This window comes from Mirounga angustirostris, unplaced genomic scaffold (genome assembly GCF_029215605.1).
Source record: "Mirounga angustirostris isolate CCGP_5_RB_7025 unplaced genomic scaffold, mMirAng1.0.hap1 SCAF_4, whole genome shotgun sequence".
In the NCBI taxonomy this organism is placed as follows: Eukaryota; Metazoa; Chordata; class Mammalia; order Carnivora; family Phocidae; genus Mirounga; species Mirounga angustirostris.
In genome coordinates, this window is record NW_026991712.1 from 12064016 (window position 1) to 12070015 (window position 6000).

The 6000-nt window shown below is 40.7% G+C and overlaps 1 long non-coding RNA gene across 1 annotated transcript in view; it reads left to right on the top strand.

The window, feature by feature from the left end:
- LOC129046412 (uncharacterized) overlaps positions 1–5605 on the top strand; it is a 50952-nt gene extending 45347 nt beyond the window's left edge. The window contains exon 3 of the long non-coding RNA XR_010410391.1: positions 5079–5605. This is a non-coding gene — a long non-coding RNA (uncharacterized LOC129046412). The remainder of the gene's footprint in view (positions 1–5078) is intronic.
- The last annotated feature ends 395 nt before the right edge of the window (positions 5606–6000 follow it).

Genomic DNA, 6000 nt, shown 5'->3' on the forward strand with positions numbered 1-6000 from the left:
TGTAGTAATCTACCCCCTTCTCTCTTTTTCTCTTTTCCCCACTCTTACGCCTCATAAGAGTGATTTGAGGAATTTGCAAAGTTGTCATCAGATAATATGATCTTTGCATGATTAAATACGAAATTATATCTGTTTTTTAATGTTGCTTAAAGTAATTTCTCAGCTTTATAATTGGTGCGTGCAGTAGGGTGAAGTGAAAATAGCACAGTGCCTGGCACAAATACTTTTGAATAAGTGAATGAATGAATATTGTATTGGAACTTAAGAGGCAGGAGATCAAGTTCAATGACTAATATAAGCTGCGAGACACTGAGTAAGTCCTTGCTTCTGTCCAGACCTCATTTTCCTCATCTGAAAGACAAAAGAGTTGGAGAAAATTATCTCTGTTGCGTTCAGCTCTAAAATTCTGAGATTTAGTTGCTACGTGAGCACTATGCTCCCTCTGACTATACCTTGTTCCTCCCTAACACAGGGCACTCAGCGTGTTGTATTGTACCTAGGTTTTTGCTCCCTGCTTCGGTATGTCCCAGCTTCAGTGTGGGAGGCAGCAAGAATAGAGGTTTGCAGCCCAGGCTTTGGAGACAGCTCGCCTCGACATAATGTCAGATCCTTCACTTCCTTGTGGTGTGACCTTAAGCAAGTTACTCAACCTTCCTGGGTGTCAGTTTTCTCATCTGTTCAACGGGGTTCATGATGATATTAGTCTTTGCCTTAAACGGTTTTTAGAATAATGGACTAGGTCAATCCTCATGAAGCATGTGGCATGCTCAATCAGTGTTAACTCTCAGTCCTAGGTTTTATCTTTCAGTCTCCAGCACTTAGCCCAATGTCTGGTGAATACTAAGCAGTAAATGAATATGAATGAATCATTTAAAAATATGCTTGGAGAGTGTGTGCCTTATGCAAAGTGTGTGATTTCTGATACGAAAGAGTTGATCAGATAATCAGGACTCAAGAATTCCTGGCAATCCTGAAAACTCATGAGTTTGGGAGCCATGTTGGAAGCCAAGAGATTTTCATCTGACAGCTTGTCACGTTACTGTTTGGAATGAGTTAGTATATAATGAAAAGGCTTGAAATTCTGACTCCTGGCTGTTCCACCTGTGTTCGTTATCTTTATCAGGCTCATCTTGAGAAGAGTCTAAGTGCAGCAAGGGAAAGAGCATGTCCTCATTAGGACAGAACTGTAGGGGCATCTCTTTCCTGAATGGAATGCTGTATTTCTTCTCCTTCTTGACCCATTTCTCCCAGTTCATTTGGCTACAAGCTGCTCCTGTTTATTCAGATCACTGGTGTCAACTTCTCATCTAAATATGGATGGTCATGAACGTGTGCAGTTTGGGGGCGTTTAAAAAGTCTCTTAGGGATGCCTCGGTGGCTCAGTGGGTTAAGTGTCCAACTCTGGATCTTGGCTCAGGTCTTGATCTCATGGTTGTGAGCTCGAGCCCTGCATTGGGCTCCGTGCTGGGTGTGGAGCCTACTTAAAAAGAAAGTCTCTTAAAAATAGCTTTATAGAGATAAATAATTCACATACCATATAATTCGCATATTTAAAGTATATAACTCATTGAATTTTAGTATACTCATGGAGTTGTGCAGCCATCAGCACAATCAATTTTAGGACATCTTCAACCCCCAAAAGAAACTCCATGCTCATTAGCAGTCACTCTCCATCTTATGCAACAGCTTGGTAACATACTTCTCTAATTTTTCTGTAAAGTGCTCCAGGAATGTAAACCATCAGTAAGTTACCCAATATTTATTGAATCCACTCTAAGTGAGATACTCTTTCCAGGCTGTAGTGATAGGGAGACAACCAAGAGAGAGAAGCAAGCAGTCCCAGCTCTCAGGGACCTTATGTTCTTTACTGAAGTCTGCAGATGGGCCCAAACCAAAAACAAAGCAGAACAAAACCCATGTTAGTAACAGAAGAGAGAAGGAAGACATATGTATTCTATTCCTACTACGTGCCATGCTCTCTACTGGGCCATTCTCCTAGGACATGGTGAACAGGCATCTGTCTAACTTCAAAGCCTGTATTCTTTAAAGAAGAGCGTGACAGATAAAATACTCAGTTGAAAAAGACTACTCTGTTTCACTTTGCCCAGCTGTGCAAATCCCTGGATTTGCTGACTCCCAAGCCAGCTGCCTCCTAAACATTACTTCCTGTTGTTTTGAACAAAAATATAAAGTAAACAGCCCCCAAGACCTTTGGTCATCAGTCGCCAATGTAAAGACTTTTCTGCCCTGGATACAGTCAGCTCAACCAATGGCATCTTTGTTAGTGGAATTATGGGGGGTGGGTGTGCGGGGAGGACAGTCAAAGGGTAATTAAAGTGACTTACATTTCTCTTTTTCCCTGCCATAATCCCGAGGATTTGAATTCTCCAACAAATCAAATTCAGTTTGAGTTTTAACCTTCTTACATGAAAAGCCAGGTTTAAAAATAGCTGTTCATGCTCCAATGATTGTAAACAAACACTGGAGTATAGAGTCGACTGAAGGGCAACAGACATTACATATCCCTGTAGGAATGTGGAATTTAATATAAACGGAGTAACTTTCATACATATGTGCTGTGTCTTCGCTCTGCATTGCCAGCAGAGTTCTTTGGGGGAAAGAATCATCATAAAATGTGAAAGCTGAAAGGGCCTCAGAAATCCTGTAGACTCACAGCTTCATTTTAGAAATGGGGTAACTGAGACCAGGAGGAGGCCGTGGCTGCATCTCTAGTTAGTGGCAGAGATGGGGGAAAATCTAGTTCTCCAGGATTGCCAGTGATATTAGCAAGAGATGGAAAGATACACTGACATGCCTGGGAGCTTATTTCCTGATTAATTGCGATGCCACATAGGGTCGTGGGATTGAGGGACCTGAACTCAAATCTCAGGTCTGCCATTTACCATATGGTGAGTTTGAACAAACTGATGAACTTCTCTAAGCTTTACTTTACTTTTCTGCCTCCCCCCTCCAAAGCACAGTATTTTGTGTATCAAGTTGCTGGAAGGGCTAACTAGGATGTATCAGTAAATCTTTTAGCATCATATTTGATGTTCAACAAATGTCTGCTTCCTTCCCTTCCTGCTCCCCCTTTTCTCTTCATCCAGGATGTTTTACACATCTTTTCATGTGTCTTTGCATCACGAAGTAGATTCATTGCTACTTTCTGAGAATAGTAATGTCTCCTACAATGTGGACCACGAGTCATCTTAAATCATAACTGTACTTGCTCCCATTGGTTGGATATCTACTGTATTCCAGGCACTTTCTATATGATTTCCGACCTTCATGACATCATTGAAGACTCATTATTTTTCCACCTTATTGATAATTAACATGATGTTTGGAGAGGATAACTAGTAAACTCAAGATCTCGGTAGCTTGAAGTCAGGTCCTCCAAGCCCATGCTCCTCTGTACTGATGCGGTCACACTAAGGCCATGATCACAAACTTGTGTACTTTTTTAATGGTCACCATAAAATCCTGGGGAAAGTTTAACAGTAGAAAAAAGTATCAGTTTTGGAATCTGAGTGCAAGATTCGAACCCTAGCTCTGCCATATATGAGCTATATGGCGCTGGGCATGTTCCTTAAATTCCCTTTGCTCTGTATTCCTTACTTGTAGTGGACTGATAACGATTATGTCAACAGAAAAGACGGAAAAAAAAAAAACCTGTAGGGATGATTGAATGAAAGATGATGTGTGCAGCATTCTTAGCCCAGGGTTGGATGTAAATGTCACTCATTTACACCTTCACTTTGCCCTCTGTGTACTTGGCCTATGGAGATTAGATCATTGTTCTTACAAGGATCGCGTCGAAGAGAAGCACTTTAAATTCTCTCTTGCATTATCAGTCTTGATTTGACCACCAACCGCTCCTGTTATAAATATAGCTAAGATGTTGCCATTGGGGAAGGTAACTTTGAGGGATTGATTCACGCTCCTCTTCTCAAGATCTTCTAGGCAAAAAAAAATCTTTTTAAAAATCCAGGTCACCTAAGAAAAAAAAACCAAACCACAAAAAACCAGGTTACCTGCTTCATGTCCATCAGACCCCTGGTGGATTGATTTGATGGAGCAAGAGGGGAGATACAGTGTGGACATTTGGGGAATGCCCCTTAATGGAGTAGGGTGGAGGACATTGTTTGCTTTGTTACCCCAAACCTTTTCAATGAAGACCACCTCCAATGCTAAATTAATCTCAGAGTTGAGGGCTATAAAATAACAGAGGAGAGATTGTTCCACTCAATGACTCATATGGGTATTCATCTGTATAATGAGTCAGATGACTCACCATTTTTTTCTTCGTTTTCCCTGGCTTCTAGAGATAGTGGAACTCTTAAGTATTGCACATAGCTATTGTGTCTTCCTTAACTGACTCTCTGGATACAGTTTTTCCTCTTCGCTTCGTGTGTGTGTGTGTGTGTGTGTGTGTGTGTGGCCTTATTTGAAAGTTTTCAGCCTGACTGTCTTTATTGTAAGCTGCCTCAAATAAATATGGAATAGATAGAAAGACTGGGATACCAAATTTGAGGAGAGAAAGGGTAAAAATATGAAGATAGAAAAAATAACTATCATGAAAGTAGCACTGATACAATTAAAATAAAAAGTAAATATTGTCACATATTTTTCTGTAAGTGCTCATTAAGGGAAAAGTATTATAATTATTAGGCCTACTATTACTAATAGTAACATATGCATAGACTCTGCCCTGCTAACTTACTTGATATGAAACTTGTCCATAAACTATTAGCCCCTTGCTTTTCTGTTCTCTAGCATCTCTGAGGGGTGGAAACAGGAAAGAGAGCTGGGACCCAGGTGAGCCCTCTGAGGTCAGAGATGGGGCTTCCTCCGGTTGTTCTTAGGACTTTACACCTAGGCGGCCATGCCTGACACATGGTGGAGGCTCAAAAAATATTTGTTGAATGAATGAATATAACAGTGGCTTACCTTGTGTGATCATTATATAGCAGACCTTGTCTGGATAGATTTACGTTGATTCATGTATTTAACCTTCACAATAATCTTATGAATACAGAATTCATATTAATTAGTGTATTCATGACTACCTTTTACAGATGAAGAAACTGAAGCACAGAGAGGCTAAGTAACTTGATGCTAATATGCAGAGTCCACACACTCAGCCCAAGGCAGAATGAAGGAACAAAGGAATAAGTGAATGAAGACGTAAAGAATTTATTTCCACTGTGACAGCAGGTGTAAGTTGGTTGAAAATATGAAGCAGTCTTGATTAGCTGGACCGATACGTGTTATAAAGAGTTACTTAACATATGTGGTCCTCAGCGGAGAGCATGGGGATCCAGTGATGGGAATTCCTGGAAGCAGAGGTGTTCCTGAGGGTGCCAGAAAAACTGATGTGTCAAATTTCATTCAACATCTTCTTCCTCAGCCTGGATTTTTATGGATCTGCTCTACATGCAACAATTTTTACATAGAGGTTTCTTCAGTGTAATAGCTACTGATAGGCTTTTCAACTCCATTCTTTAATTATATTGTCCACTGTACCATCTCTGGGAAACTAGGGAATTTTGGAGAAAGCTGAAATTCATTTCAAAAGTTATGAATCTTGTATAATTCATTTATTCAGGGGCCCATAAAAAGCATTAAAATTTAAGAGACTGATATAAAAATGAGTGTAATTGCACCTGGTTTGAGATTCCTTTCCATTCTGTGACTCCATTTTAATTTTACTACCACTTAACTTTGCAGTGTTTAATTGGAGTGCTGAAGACTGATCGCTGCAGCACGTGGGTACAATGAAACGGCCCCCTTTACAAATACCACGTGGCCTCCATGGCCTCTGTTTTGGTATACAGGGACCCAAGTGTCGTTTAGAGAAGGAAGGGTAGTTCAGAATCTTGCAGTCTTCATGGTGGTTTGGGGGACATTGTTTGTGGTGAACAAATGGAATTCTTCGCAGCCCTGCAAGTGCTCACATCTCAGTCCTCTTGCTTTGGTGCCCTGTGTCGTCAGTAACCC